At 37.8% G+C, this 16,297-nt stretch overlaps 1 protein-coding gene across 7 annotated transcripts in view; it reads right to left on the bottom strand.

Moving 5' to 3' along the window:
- The window catches only part of srgap1a (SLIT-ROBO Rho GTPase activating protein 1a), a 115,086-nt gene that overhangs the window by 97,653 nt on the left and 1,136 nt on the right, over positions 1-16,297 (bottom strand). The window lies entirely within an intron of this gene.

Raw genomic sequence — 16,297 nt, 5'->3', positions numbered from 1 at the left:
TCAGCAGAAATGTAGATAGGAAAACCTGATTAACACAATGGAGACTGGTGTCTCCGTAACCTTAGAAAACTTCCCTCTTGCTGATTCATCACGCTGCATTTGAGAGGGCATTTTTGTAACATGCGAGATAAAAATTATGTACAAATGAATGAATAATTCAAGGGGAAGACCACAGGATATCCATAGTCACAGCTGTCAACGCCGGAGGCAATACTACCACAGTGAGAAAGGAAATAGCCAAGGGAGAAACAACATGGGAAACTGTGCAAATTGGAAAATAGTCAAATAACGCGGTTTGTGAGACTTAACGGAAAAAAACTATCCCTTTTAATTTTTTTTTGTTTCATTAAATTCATAGATATTTAACTGACCAAATTAGGCTACCTGACCTGTCTAATAACTTATAACATGTCTCTTCAGAAAAATTCGAGCGAGGGAAACATGCCGAAGCGTTGTGTGTATGGATCTTTTTTTTACAGTCTATGACTATGGATTGTGCAAATCTGATACCCGGTATCCTAAAAGTTTGGACGGGGGAGTGGAATTTTTTTCCTTCCCGAAAATCTAAAAGCCAAGGGGAGAAATGATGTGCGTGGATCAAGCAGTGTGGGAGACCCCATTCACAACTACATGTCCACAGGATTAACAAAAACACCTATTGCTTGGAAGTTGGAAATAATGACCGTTCTTTGTTCACAATGCACGTTTTAACGTAAAATAAGACGTTTAAAGACATGACAGAGGCTCACTAACATACTTTAAAATATATTTCAGCATTTTGTTAATCGACGGCCTACTAACGTTACCCCTGACTGAGTAACTTTAACCCAATCCGATCGCGGCTCTCCCGGTGTTAGTGTTATTCCATAAGATTTATGGATTAATATGTTTGATTTATAATTATTAGATTTTCACATTTCACTTACCCTGCTGTGCACGAACATATCTGTTCTTCAATGTGTGTGTTTCCCATTTGAATGGTCAGCGTATGAGGCGGCTTGCAGCTGTTTGCGCTGGGACTATAGGCTTTAGCTTCAATTTTTATGAAATTATTCTCTAATCGGTTGCATATTATGTCGTGGATATATCCCTTGAATGCATACTGCAGTCCCTTTTGTCTTGCTCTCTCAAATATTTCACATGTTCGTCAAAAATTACTAATAATCTCATTGGGAATGTCTGACACCGGTGCATACACACTGTAATAGACGTGCCAGGCGCGAAAGCTTGACAGGCGTAGCAACAGTAACTTAGGAGGGCGGGGCTTAGCGAAGGGTCAATTCATATAAGTTTTACAATCTCTTTCTGAACTTTTTGAAGTGTCAAAGTGGTTGTTGCGTAAGCTGTCAATGGAGTACAGAAATCGCTCAGATTTTATTCAAATATCTTCATGTTCTGAAATGAATCGACAGTCTTACAGGTGTGGAATGTCATTTTTGGGCGAGCTAACACTTTAATACCCTGCATATTGATAGTGGCTCCCTAATGCCTGCATACTATATACAATACCCCCCCCCCCCCCCCCATTAAGAAAGGTTTTGTACTCTATACCTTAATCTCAAAGCGCCTAACAATCATCAACCACATGCAGATTCATGTATAGACCATCTGCAGCTCAGCACAGGGGGTGAAGGAGAAAACTCAGAACAAGAAGAGATGTACTGCAAAAGATGCTGCTCTAGTGGGAAATGTCGGTTTATAATGGATCTATAGAAAACAACAGGCTCCATTATCATCTCTCTTATGATAAAACACTCCATAAGACACTTCCCGCACCAGACTTCACTGCTCAGCGGGACAGCCATGAAAATCACTGTAATATAAGACAAAAATGATATATTCCAGAGTTTTATCAGGAAGTATTCTAAATGAACATTTTGCAGTTCAAATGAAGATAAATGTTGACAAGAAATATACGTAACGTACATGATACTTCAAATAATGCAATTTCTTGAGAGGTGCCAATACTTTTTACAATTACTATGTTTATTGTCAGATTAATCTGAAGTATTTTGGTGTAACATTGAACTAATCAGCAATCCACAACATGCACATAGTAGTACCCCACATTATTTACATTTTCTCTAACTTTATTGTTTATTATAACCAGTTTTCTATGAGTTGTTTTTTGCTAACTGGCTAAAAGTAAAATTTAAACTAGCCAATTTATAGAATAGCAGCTCTGTAATGTCAAAATGAATTCTTTCAATTATTTAAAAAAATTGGTTTAATAGGTTTAATCTCCTGTATGGATTATAAACTCAAACTTTTTAATTCCTTTTTTTTTATAATAAAACACTCTGGTGCTCTTAATAGTGTGCAAGGGCTTAAAAAAAGGGTCACTGAATTGCAACAGCACCAATTTAAATTTCATAAAAAAAAACAAATAATATGCTGAATGCTGGTGGCGAGTTCAGAAAAGAACCACAGCGCTCAGATTGTTATCAATAAATTCTTTTCTTTGGGAGTCCCGCACATCCATGGCCGGAACCACAAACACTGTCTAAAGTTTCTGCCTCCGGGGAGGGAGCTGCACAGACCAGGCAATGGCACATGAGACGGGTCTAGCCCCCTGAATCTTTGAGACCAAAGCTCGCACCCAGATCACAAAAAGGCTTTATCGTGTGGGAGAGATAAACAGAGCCCATGGCAAACAATTCCCAACATCAACTCTAAAAACAGACACAACCAGGGGATAAGGCAACTGCATTCAAAAAAAATCATAAAGGTGACTTCAATGCGAAATTCTAGTGACTTCAATGCGTTGACACAGCATTGTATGAGTTACATAAATAAAGGACAGGGCTGTGCCTTTGCCACAAGTGATAATCAATCAGGCTTAACGCACACAAAGACAAGGGAAAGCCGTTCCCTGACATTTCATGCCTGACCCTTGCCTTAGAAAAGATCGCTACCCCCAGCGATTCAGCGCCAGTGGCCCAAGACATCTTTTCAAGGAAGGTTTGCTGAAAGCATGGCCTTTGGCTATTGATTAGGCCGGGCTAGAACCCACCGCCTACCCCCTCGACCTTTAAAGTTCAAAAGGTCAGTGCAGGAGAAAAGAGGAGGGGGGTTGGGAGGAGATAACTGCGGCAGTAGATGAATTTCCCTTCGATCAAGGGGACATTGCCACATGGGACAACCCACACTAATCAGAAACGGAAAAGAAAACTTTTTTTTAGTGCAATATTTGATACTTTGTGTGAAACAATCAAAGATATAGAAATATTTGTTCACAAAATGTTCCTTTTGGTTGTGGCCAAAATTTTATTTCTATATTTGTGATTTTTTCTATTCTACTTATTGCAAAATAATAACAATAAAGTAAACTATTTCAAAAAAAGTGACAATAACAATTATTTTTTATTTAAACTGTAAAGTATCTATGCATCATGGTAACATGTGTTTCATTTATGCTGATAAAATTAAAATATCACTATTAAACTTCAGTACATTTTATTAATGAAAATTAAAGTAACACCAGGTAACTTTTCAACCTTCATAATATATTTCCAATTATCTTGTGATGGCACATCAACTTACAATAGGTTGAATGACACGTCTGCCATAGCCATGCCTTCCACCACCACCCCCACTCCCTTAAAATCGCAGGGCTGTCAAGTGTCACGCATTGAGCCTGACAGTCACTCATTTCGGTCTTTTGTCACGCTCTCCCGCCACACATTGTATTTCTCACGCTGAAAAACTATTTGTAATATATTTAATATGCCGCAGCGCCCAAAACTCTGGCCGCCGCTCTCACTGTGGAACAGGCATGAATTCAAGCGCGTCTCCTCTGGTGTTGTTCGTCTGGTGTTGTTAGCCAATTAGAAAATAGCACTATTGTATCTGGGTAACATTTAACGCAACAACCAATGACACCCCGTAGTCTGGGGTGTTTTTTTGTCTGCCTGACTATGTTACGGAAGCTATCTTATCCTCCGTTTATCTTCATGAATCAGGTAATGATTATTTGTCTTGCCTCAAGCTATAATGCAAATCGATTTGTAAAATTTGCAGATTTATTTATGGTAGCTTGATATTATAATATTTACGATATATGGTTATTATCTACCCCTCAAACATTGCATTGAAGTATTATATAGATTCAGTAAAACGGTAACCAATAGACTAGGCTACTATAATGACACTGGCTTGTAAACGTGATCATCGTGATCATTTGTCGTTAGAAAAAAAATAAAACCAATGAAATTATATTCATATGACATGCTGAAATATATGCCACTGTACCTGGGATGAAGACATTTCACACGCGATGCAAGCAGAACACCTGCATGTGACCTCCTCCTACAGTGTTCAGGGCTATCATGGTTGTCAACAAATGTACGATGACAGAGTTTACGACAGTAGTAGAGGACAATACTGTTTCCCAACTGTAGGGGGACCCCGAGAGCAAAAGTTGCCTGGTGTTACTTTAAAGCGGCACTATGCAGGATTTCCGTTTTTGTCAAACAGCGACCCCTAGAGTCACTGTAGAGTACTTGTATTTAACGTTACTGTCGTAACTCACGCAGAGCGTGGCAGTCTATCTATGATCTGCACTCACGGCCTCTGCACTTTATAATCAACTTTAACAGTGAAAGCCTGAGCGAGTAGGACTCTTGTCCGGTTCCTCGCGCTGTCAGATTCTCGTTACCTTTTCTAGACTCTTCCGACCGCGCTTTCTTCATTTTTTTATCCATTCTGAAAACCCAGGTCCGATATTTACTCGTGTCTGACTCCTTGCTCGGTCAGTCTGCCGTTTCCTCTTTCTCTGTTCCGACAATGCTTTCCTAGCTTTCTGCTTCTTATATGCCGGTTTAGCCATGATGACGATAGTTGTTCTTAGCTAGCCGGATCCTGGATGGGGGCGTGTATGCGTGTAATGTGTGCAGTGCCGTAAAGCAATTCGTTACATCGCGAGAGCTGAAATCACGCGATACTTCCTGACGGCGGTCCGCCGGCCCAAAGTTGCAAGTGCGTTTTTTCCACTCACAGGCACCAGAGGGGGGCGAGACAACCACCATTCAACCCGAAAAGAGTCATATAACCTTTCCAATAACTCTGAAGCTGTTCAGTTAAGCTAAAAAAAACTGCATAGTGCTGCTTTAATGTACACAGGTTTGGTCTTGGCGGACTAAATCTGTTACGCTGCTGCTGCTGCTGCAGAGCAAGTACGACTTGCTTGCTAAATGCTCAGAACAAATGCTCAGGAAACATGTTGCTGCTGCTAGAGAGAGGAAAAACCCTCTGTCAGGGAGCAGATCTAGGCAGGTGGTGCTGTGGAGGTGGAGGGCTAGTAAAAGAAGTTGCATAGCGCGCAGCAATAGAGCATTCGTTTGCTGAGACGAGGTTATAGATGCTCTATGATGTAACATGTTAATGGATACATCTAATCGATTGTCTGGGAACACAACGTTTGGTGAACCAATCCGAACGCGAATAGTGTTTCATGGCAAACATTTGAAAAAAATCAAATTCTGGTCAGCAATCACATCATCAACCGACTCATCACGCTGCAAATTACCAAATGTCATTAGAGAGTTGTGATTGTTTTCTTGCTGCAAATGTTAAGGATGAACCACTCTTAAGCCACTCCTCACATTTTTAAGTTCGAAAACACTGACTACGTTTACATGCAGCCAATTTTTGGGTTACGGTCGGGTTAAGGTCACTATTCGGGTGTCTGAAACATTAGGAATAACCCGTTTACATGCGTGAGCAGAGAGAGTTAATCCTGTTTACATGGAATTGCAATATCCCGATGTAAAAGGCGACGCACGGTTCGCGTCTGGACGTACGGACAACCTTAAGACGCAATATGCGTCATTTCCGATTCTTCTTCCTGTATCCAAAGACAACAACAACAGCAGCAGCACGCGGATAATGAATAGTTCGGGGCAGATAGCGATCGCCTTTGTTTGCGCTTTGGTGCTGGTACTGACCTCGCTCCAAATGTATGCTGTGCTGCGTCTCGACATGTTTACTAGGGCTGAAACGATTAGTCGAAATTGTCGACAATGTCGACAAATATCTTTGTTGTCGAGTAGTCGTTTGATCCCACGTGACCTAATGTAAGGGCGTGCAATATCACGATTTGACCGCTACGACGCTGTAGCGCTAGAGTGTAATGCAGCCCTTACAAATGCTATTGGTAAAAGAAAAAACAGTGCGAATTATGACGGAGTGCAAACGAATCCGAACTAGCAAAGTTTGTTGAAGTTTCACAAAACTTAAAAACAAGAATGCTGTCGTGTGCAATACATGCAAGGCTGAACTTGCTTTTCACGGGAGCACAACATGCACATTGGAGCACATAAAGAGGAAACATCCCGGCAAAAGAGGAGCCGGTGAGAATTGAGTGTTCTCCAGCTAGAGCTAACTAACTAACGGTAAATCTCTTTATTAGAGAATGCAATACTACTAATACAACTAATAATATTATCAATAATAATATAATTACAGTAATGTGATGATTTATTTTGCATAAAATAAAGCTTGATCGAGCTTAGGACTCAGGGCTGTTTTTACATGATACATGATACGCGTTTACATGACCAAAAATTTGGGTTAGAAAAGGGGTACCCCAGGTATCATATCCCGGTTTTTAAAATCCGGGATATGAGCATATTCGGGTTTTTGCCGGTGTTTACATGGCCGTGCCTGACCGGGTTATTGCTAATATCCCGGTTTTGAACGGGTTATTGGCTGCATGTAAACGTAGTCACTGATTTTAATAGTGCCAACTTAGGATGTCCTGTAACTTTCCTGGGAAGGTAAAAAGTGTTTGGAGTGAACCAGAGGATCTTGTTTCTGTTTTATCAGTCTGTTTTTGAGAGCTGCATGGTATGGAAATCTGACTGTCTGAATCTGAATCAAAACTAGCATTACTGGTGCATACTGCTCAAAAAATTCAAGGGTGGGAGGAAAAACGAACCATACAAGAGCAGTACGAGGCATCTACTTTAAAGCAAGCTAAAATAATTGTCTCTGATGATACACACATGTTACATATGAATTTTAATTGGTTACCATCAGGGAGACGATTCAGGGTCTTGATGTGTAAGTCTAATCATTATAAAAACTTGTGTGGCAACTGCGGCCAAAATTTTAAATAGAGATTTTCAAAGTTGATGTAGAATGCTGCTAGTTTTTATTATTGGAATGTTGTTATATTCTAATTATTGTATGCTATGTACGGTGTTGCGTGTGATCGAGGTTGTGTACTGGCCGTGTCATGTTGTCCAAGACAAATTTCCCAAGAATGGGACAATAAAGTATAAAGTAAAGTAAACTTTTATACATATTATCAGACCAGACTCTAGCCAAGTTTTCACTAACTCTCCAACTCACTAACTTTTCCTCCACTAAACTCGACTATTATTCCTTGTGCATCTATTTGATGGCGACAAACATGGCCTGACTTGTCAGCAAGATAAAAGCTGCTTGTTTGTGGTAGCTGCCAAGTTTTGATTGTTTGGGATTGCATTAGTTTAAGTAGGATGAAGACAAAGACATGCTGGGCTGAGCGCCAGGAGCAGTTCTACAGTAAGAACAGCCAAGTTAGTAGACCTTATCCCATCATACACACCCAGAGTGGCATAAAGGGCCATGAAGAAAAACGCAAATTGCTTATACTATATAGAAATGAAAAACTACATATTTTTTGGTTTTGAGTTCACTTGACTCCTATCAGATGCTTACATAAGAAGAGTTCTTGCAAGCGACAGCTAGACGGAACACAGTGGACTGAAACAGCAGGGTCTCATTTTAAAAGGTTTGACTATTTTTCACTTGACATTCCTTTAAAGAGCAACACTTCATGTGAAACAATAAAACAAATTATGCAAATGTGGCAGCCAAAGACGTCCATTAAATTTAATATGGCATATAGCAGCGGTGCTGTAAAGGGGATGAATTTAAAGACATAAACTAAAACAGCTAAATCACATCATGCTAATTAAAACAGCCACAAAAATATTAAAGCCAATTAATACAAACTCACTAACCAATAAGGTGTTGGAAGGCTAGTTTTCAAACTGAATAGGCTATTTCAGAAAAGAATAGTGCAAAATGAAAATCAATGAAAAACATTTCTTCTTAACGTTATTGTGAAAGCCATTTACAAATAATTTTAAAAGATTAATAACAATAAAATAACCTTTGCCGCCGGACATTCACCGTAAGGGAATCATCATATTTCGGCATCATTGGCATTAAAAAGTTTGAAAACCCCAGATTTCCAAAACGATCCATCCATATTATTCTATGAATATGCATAATGTGAAACTACAAAATTGAGATTATAAAATTACTTTATTATCTGTAATGTAGAGCTGCACGATTAAACATTAAAAGTTCGCAATCTCGATTGGACTATAACTATCTTTGACATGTACGATCACAGCAAACATTCAAACACACCAAACTTTTTAACCACATAGTATCATTATTTTTGTTACAATCATTGAAATGATCACAGAAGTAAAAAGTTATAGTTCGGATATAAACACTGATGTCTATGGTAGCGATCAAAATCACTTTTCCAAACACGCTTCAAATAAATGATAATTTTACATCATTACACCAGTAGGTGGCGACACGTGATTCTTACAAAAAATTATTTGTTATGGAATCATTCATTCACTCAAAGAGATTTTCATCCAGTAATGAAACAACTATTTATGAGCGAGTCATAGAATCGTTCATTCAAACTAAGCCTAATTTTTAAACAAATAATGAATTCAAAGCAATTAAATATTTTTAAATAGACTGCCGTGATTAACAAAGTAAATTGCATGTTATTTTGGGAGAATCGTGATCTCTATTTTAGAGACAACCAAGAAAGCGTCTAGTAGCTTGCAAACCAACAACAACCCAAGGAAGGCCAAGTTGCTTTAGTGTGAGGCCTTAGGGAGGGAATGCAGGTGCTGTGAGGAGGCATCTTGGGTTGCTTTGAGCAACAGACGATAAACAATGACAGAGTCATCAGCATGGTTGCTAAGGGAACACATACACAACCATTTGGGCCTTTTGATCTGTTGGGAGAGAGCATGTGAATGAGTAAGAGATACATCCCATATTTATCTCTGGAAAGAGCAGCGAGAGTAGAGGGGTAAAATAAAAGTACTTAACCATATTAATATGATAAATGAAAAACCAAAGCATGCCAAAGAAATGTGCCGTCATGGCAGGAGTCTTTCCAACAGTCTTGATCTTAATTGCCAATAATTGTCTCGCTGAAGCAAATCTAATAAGACAAATCAAATGAATGCCATTAACAATTAGCCCAGCTAATATGAAGCCTCATACCAACCTGTATATAAATAGGAATGATGATACAGGGTTAGTGACGCAGGGTTTTGTTTGGGGGAATCAGTGGGGATCAATACTGGTCAATGGATGAGCATTGAACACTGCTGAGATCATTCAAGCTCAGCAGAAATAAAAAGCCAAAGCATTACGATGTTTAAGCACATGAAGAACACGAAAATAGGCTCAAGTCCTTGCAGGATGTTTACAGTCACCCTTTTGAAGAGCCACTCCACTAGGAAACAAACTTCTCAGCTGCAAGAGTGCAAGTTAGGAGGAGAAAGAAGATTAGAAGAGATTAAAACAATTAGATTAAACCGGAGATGAACGGTAACGCGAGACCTTCTATGACTCAGGGAGAAATCTCTCACCTGGTGCTTTATCCCATGACAAAAACTGCACTCAAAGAAGGCAGTATCGCCTTTATTGTCTTGTAACACTGAGGCCTTATGGGAAGGGGCTCTCTGGCAACTATGATGGGCCCCAAGGGAAGGATTTGGCTATTCTTTCTCAAGGTCTGAGGTCTTAGCCTAGATTGGCTAAAAGCGAGCTTACTGTTGATTGTAAAAGGGGCCAGTTTTAAGAAGACTAAAAGATTGGAGAAATGTGGCATACGCCACCAGAAAGAAGTCTGCTGAAAGATGGAGTTATGAAATATTGATTAAGAATTACGAGGATTATAAAAACATAAAACGCACAGATTCAGTGTTCACAACAGAGCTGCACGATTAATCATTAAAAGATCACGATCTCGATTCAAACATGTGTTCTCATTCCTAAATGGCAACGAATCGGACATGTTAATTAAACCTTTGAAAAAAATCACACTGGAACAAAAAATAAATAAATAAAATCACTGTTGCCGCAGCTACTGACCCAGAGATTGCGGTTTTCAATCATGTATAGGTATGAAACAGCTTCACAAACAGTCTTCTCAACCACACAGTAATATTATTTATCATACAAATATTCTAATTATCACAGAAGTACTGGGATACAAGTTTATAGCTTGGATATAAAAACACTGATGTCTACGGAAGCTAATCCTTTCGAAAGTAACTTGGCGCTTCAAACAATGATTGCATCGTACAATTACATCGTTATGCCACTAGGTGGCGAAAGGCGGCTTAAAAATGCATATCATTGAATCATTCATTCAAGAGATTTGTTCAAAAACACTAATTCATCCAGCAATGAAACAAGTGAAGTATTTATGAGTGAGTCATTGAATCATTCATTACGATTTTTAAAATAATTCATTCAAATTAATTAAACATTTGCAGCAATTTACTTTTTGTCAGAACCTCTAGTAAATATTATTTTGTTAAGTTGTCTCTTCTCTGTTCAGAATCGTGATTTCTATTTATCCAGAATCAATCATGCAGCTCTAGTTCACAATTAGGTCAATAAACTGCATTTAGAAAATAAATAGACTGCATTATAGAGATGCACCGATATGACAATTTTGGCCGATACTGATAACAGATAATTATTTATATATGAAAGCCGATAACCGGTATATTGGCTGATAAATCTAAATCCAGATTTTTAAATCATTTTTGAGATCCTGATTACAAAAACAAAAGTCACCATTAAAAGCCACATCCCAAGCACACAATTCTAATGATGTTTTCATTATTTATATTTTATGTAGCCTGACTTGCATGTTGCACTTAACCACTTAAGTGATTCCAATCATATTTTAAGCAATTTAAAAACATCATGGCGAATAGTGTTCATCTTCCAAATTTTCTAATCGTTATCGTTATAAATAAACATATATCATCCGATACCAATACATCGTGCACCCCTAGTGCATTTTCATTTAATTTCATTACAGTTCATCTAATGAACTCCATAAGCGTAAACTTCATTATATAAAATTATCGAAGCCACGAATCATGCAAGACAGAAAGATGCAGTCAAAGGTACATTTGACAAACGGAAAATGGTACAACAATGTTGTGCATAGATACCGATAATACAACCTAGCTAGTAAGTAAAACCTAACAATTCCTTGACTTGTGATGTATTGTTGAGTTTCGGGATGACGAAATCAGGGTGTGACGTGGGTGGAGAGAAGCAGATTTTATTGGGTGTAGTGAAAAGCCCAGCATGCGTGGAAAGACAGGTTTAGTCTATCAAACAAGAGAAAGGGAGAGTAGACACAGATGGTCCCATCAATAACCCTCACTCTTCCCACCACCACCAAGGGTGTTCCATCCACTGTTTGGGCACTAGAATCAAGCACAAAGGCTGATGGTCTGGCCGGAGCAGATGGCAGGTATTTGTGGACCTGTGCGGAACAGTGGTACAGGATGCCTCAAGCAGGAAGTGAGGGAATTCTACTGCGAAAGAGACTTCATTAACAAAAATGGGCGGTAAATTGTAATGACATAGCCTAGCAGTCAAGCAGAGGAATTGTTTTAATTACTTTAAAACCGATTTAATGTTATTATTCTTTAGATTTTGTTAATAATATAGTTTATATTTGTGTTTATACTATAGTTTAATGTTTAATGAATTGTCACAACATTTGCGACAACACAAAAAAAATACAAATAAAATAAAATGATGAACATATAGTGTAAAGGGCTGATTCATTTGCAAATGAATCATTTGACCGAGGCTTTTTAAGAAATTAGTCAAACCAAGTCAGTAAAATCAAATCAAACATACAGTGTAAACGGGTGTCCACTTTGCAAATTATTTGTTTCACTGGCTTTTTAATGAAACAGTTTAGCCAAGTCAATGAAATGAGTCAAGGACCGAACTAAGCATTCTTGACAATTCACTTCCAAACTGAATTATTTACTTAGTGATAATCAGAATACTGTAGTAAACATATCCATGTGTGTTTGTTCATTTTACAGTTTGTATACAAATCGGACTGATTAATATGACCCCATAATCACATTCGTAATTAATAATTTGAGCACTTCTGAAATAACTGGACATCCAGGGTAAAAGGATATAGACAAAATAAAGCTTGAACTGTGAATAATATATTAGTCAGTAGCACTGAAAATTGCACAAGCACCAAGAAAGCCCTGACAGTGACTTTCGAAATACTGAACAATCTTTAGGCCATTTTTAGACATTAACTCATAGTTCATTCATGCATAATTTAGCAAGGTTGGTGTGATGGTGTCATTATAATAAAGCAACAACTCAAGTGACTCAATTGACAACTCAAGTGACAACTCAAATCTCAGTGATATAATGCAAAATGAGCAACTATAGCTAGTACTTGCATAACAAAGCCTGTTTATATATAGGCTATATTTTTAATGACAATTTTTAATAATCTTTTTGACTTCACTTGTTCATTTTAAATAGTCATGGTGTGGCATATTTCATTTTAAAAGTACAAATATTAAAAATATAGTCTGTAAATGTCTAAAATGGGTTTAGATGTCACAATGCAGGACATGTCAAATTTGCTAAAACATTTCATGCCAACCGCGTATATATCTCCCATCTCTATAGCCATATCTAAAAATTACCAAAATATCACAGAAAATATAGGATATATATATATATATATATATATACATGTATATATATATATGTATATGTGTGTATATACATATATATATATATATATATATATATATACTGCCTCATTCAGCAGCAAATGACAGGGCAGATGTGTTAGAGGTTATAACATTTAATGGGGAAATATTCTCTGAGAGGTTCTCGGAGAAGAACGCCAACTGTGCGACATCAAATAGACAATCTGGTCAAAGAAAACAATGCTATTGTGCTTTGCTAGCAGGCCAAGGGACCAAATTATGACTTTACACATCTCTGCAATTACTTGCAATGACGTAAATCTGCTCATCAATTAAAAGCACTATATTTTTAGAGCATCATTTATACATTTTAATTTTGGAAAATTTAACAAATTCATTAATGCACATTTAGGGTGTGTTCACACATGGCAGATTTGGTTTGATTAAAGCGAACTTTGGTGCTATTGCTCTGTTAGTGCGGTTCATTTAAATAAGTATGAGCATCTGGCATCCGAACCTTGGTTCACACCAAACAAGTGGACCGAGACCAAACTTTGCAGGTGGTTTCGGTTCGCTTCCAAGCAAACTGGTGCAGTTTGACTGAAATACGAATGCAACATGGAGCAAAGACATCTAAACAAACCAAAAACAGGACGTGATGTCACAAGATGCGACCCTAAATAGGATTTTAGGAAAAGTATTTCCTCACTGTGTCCGTGACATTCCTAAAATACAGCATATTTGTGCCTTTCAATATTTTGTTCTGTTCATCCTACATTGCTCTATGCAGTCAGTGCTGCGGGGAATGCAGGGTGTTGGATACGGCAGGTTTGTGTGTTAGGTTCTCCTGCAGCTTTATGCAGAGCAACCACTGGGATCATCTGACCTTTCAGTCCTAGCTGGCTGACCTAACCTGATAACTCTAAAATAAACTTCATGTGACTCATGATGGTGCTAAAGCAAAAAATACGAGTCAATTTTCAAGTTTATAGATAGGAAGCACAGAAACAAAATGTGGAAACTATGAGCAAAAGTCATCAGCCTTACTATGTGTAACCTCAAACTTGAAAATGTCAAAATTCAAATAGTTGATTACTCATGGGAAGGAAATCTCTGAAGAATATAAAATCTCTGATGTCCTAATACACATTACTGATCTTACTGTGCGTGATGTATCGCTATTTTAGGCAACACAAAAGTCTGTCTTCGTAATCTTCATCAAAATAGAACTTTCCTTTTCGGCTGATATCCCAAATACCACTTACTTCCCCCTCCAACCAGCTTATTTCTGTCAGGAAACCCCCACTATTGTATTCATACTACAATAAATTGCTAATAAATAAAATCCCATTTACTGAATGCCATTTACTTGTGACTTTATTAGCTTCTCAGCCGTATTGAATCAGAATATAAAATAATCTAAGCACAAATAACATGATACATGACCTGTGATAGTCAGGATCAGGATAAGAAGAGAATGATCAAACACCAGGAGCCTGGATTACAAATAACACACCACTTAGGACACGAGTCCTCGGCATAAGCCGATAAAGAGGGATTCCAGGCACAGTTCAGGCCTTTCTTCTCACTCACAGTATCACTTTCAAGTTCAAGTTCCACTTTATTTATCCTTAGAAAAGGAAATTTAGTGTGCAGCAGAATATCTAAAAAACATACACAGAAAAAAGCACAACCAGATGGCAACAACATTGTAAACACAACACAGGACACATATCAACACAACAAATACAGTGTTGTAGAGGAAGTAGTCGATCCCAAAACATCATAGGTTGAGGCAAAATACATGGCAGACTTATGGAAAGTTTGTCTAGCCATATCTACGTGACACAAATTAGACATCATACTTAAGCAAATACTTAGGAAGTATTGATGCCGAAATTTCAGTAACTGTAAATATAGGTACAAAAAATAAATGTTCAGTTTCAACTAGGGATGCACAATATATCAGCCACCATTTTGGTATTGGCCAATAGTCCAATATCAGCCTGATAAGAAAATATTAAAGCCAATAAATAATTTCAGATGTGCACTGTTCGCCATGATGTTTTTGAATTGCTTGAAAAATGATTGGAATGACTTCAACATGCGCATGTCTGACATATAGGCTACATAAAAAATAATAATGAGAACATCATGTTAATTGTGTGCTTGGGATGTGGCTTTTAATGGTGACTTTTGTTTTTGTAATCAGGATCTCAAATTATATAAAAATTTGGATTTAGATTTATCTGACAATATTTTTTTCAAATATAAAGAATTATCAGTATCAGACAAAATTTTCATATCGGTGCATCTCTAGTTTCAACCAAAATAGTTTTGTAGGGCCGAAACAGTTAGCGCTCTCTCCAATGACATTTTTTTTAACTGTCAGCATCTATTTTTGTGACCAAAAATTAGATAAGCTACACCATCTGAGTCAATGCACTTCATTGTGACCAAAAATTATGCAATATGTAAAAAAATAAAAATTCAGGCGATATATATAGAGGTGACTTTGTTGAAGAACTTTACTATAACTGGTTTATCACCTGTAAGCTATGCTGATTAAGGTGGCAATAGCCAAGTAAAATATCCAAGTACAATAGCCAAGTAAAAAAGCCAAGTACCCAAATTTGTCCAGTTTTGTTTTTTGGCTAAATGAAAACATTTTTTCCGGCAAAAAATTTATTTCGGTGCATCACTATAGGTATAGTGCACATTGCACACAAGCAGAGTCTACACAGAAAATGTTTTAAATTCAAATGTACTTGATATGGATGCCAAAAAATGCACAATAACTGTCAACATTGGACAAGCATAAAGTTTGTGCTAGAACAAATCTCCCTCCTTCAGTCATGGAAAAAGGCATGGCTGTTAATATGGGTGTTTTCATGTTACTACAACCCCATTTGGCTGCAGCACAAAGCTAATGAGATGCTCCGCACAGGCGGATTCTGTGCATCATGCTGCTATTAACAGTCTTAGTCATCATCAGAGCAAGGGGACAGAGACATTCCTGCCAAATGAGCACTGCAGCTCTGACAAACGCAATGTCATGATACCAACATACCTCTCTCTCTCTCTCGAACGCTCTCTCCTTCTACATAAATAATAGGCATTTCTATCTGCAAACAGCCCTGGAGGACTCAGCCCTTGGGGTGATGCCAAATCCCCATGGTTACTACAATACAGTAACTGCCTCTTTCCTGTGATGATGATGATGATGATGATGTTGTTGTTGTCGCTCATGACATGAAAAGGAAACAGACTATCCGGCTTAGTTTGCTGGAAAGTAAAAGGGAACACAGGAGCAAATTTGGCCGATGAGTTTTCATGACTGTTCAAGTCATTTGCAATCAATGTTGCCGTTGAATTATTTTCAGGCACAACTAGAATTTTTTTATTTATTATTATTAACTTTCATGAATTCCCTTAAAGGGTGTCTGTATAAGTGAGCAATATAAGAGACA

The sequence above is a fragment of the Siphateles boraxobius genome, unplaced genomic scaffold, assembly GCF_051911475.1.
Source record: "Siphateles boraxobius isolate OS27281-9 unplaced genomic scaffold, OSU_SipBor_1 31, whole genome shotgun sequence".
NCBI classification, from domain to species: domain Eukaryota; kingdom Metazoa; phylum Chordata; class Actinopteri; order Cypriniformes; family Leuciscidae; genus Siphateles; species Siphateles boraxobius.
Note: the sequence above shows the minus strand (reverse complement) of the source record. Positions and strands in the feature narration are given on the sequence as shown.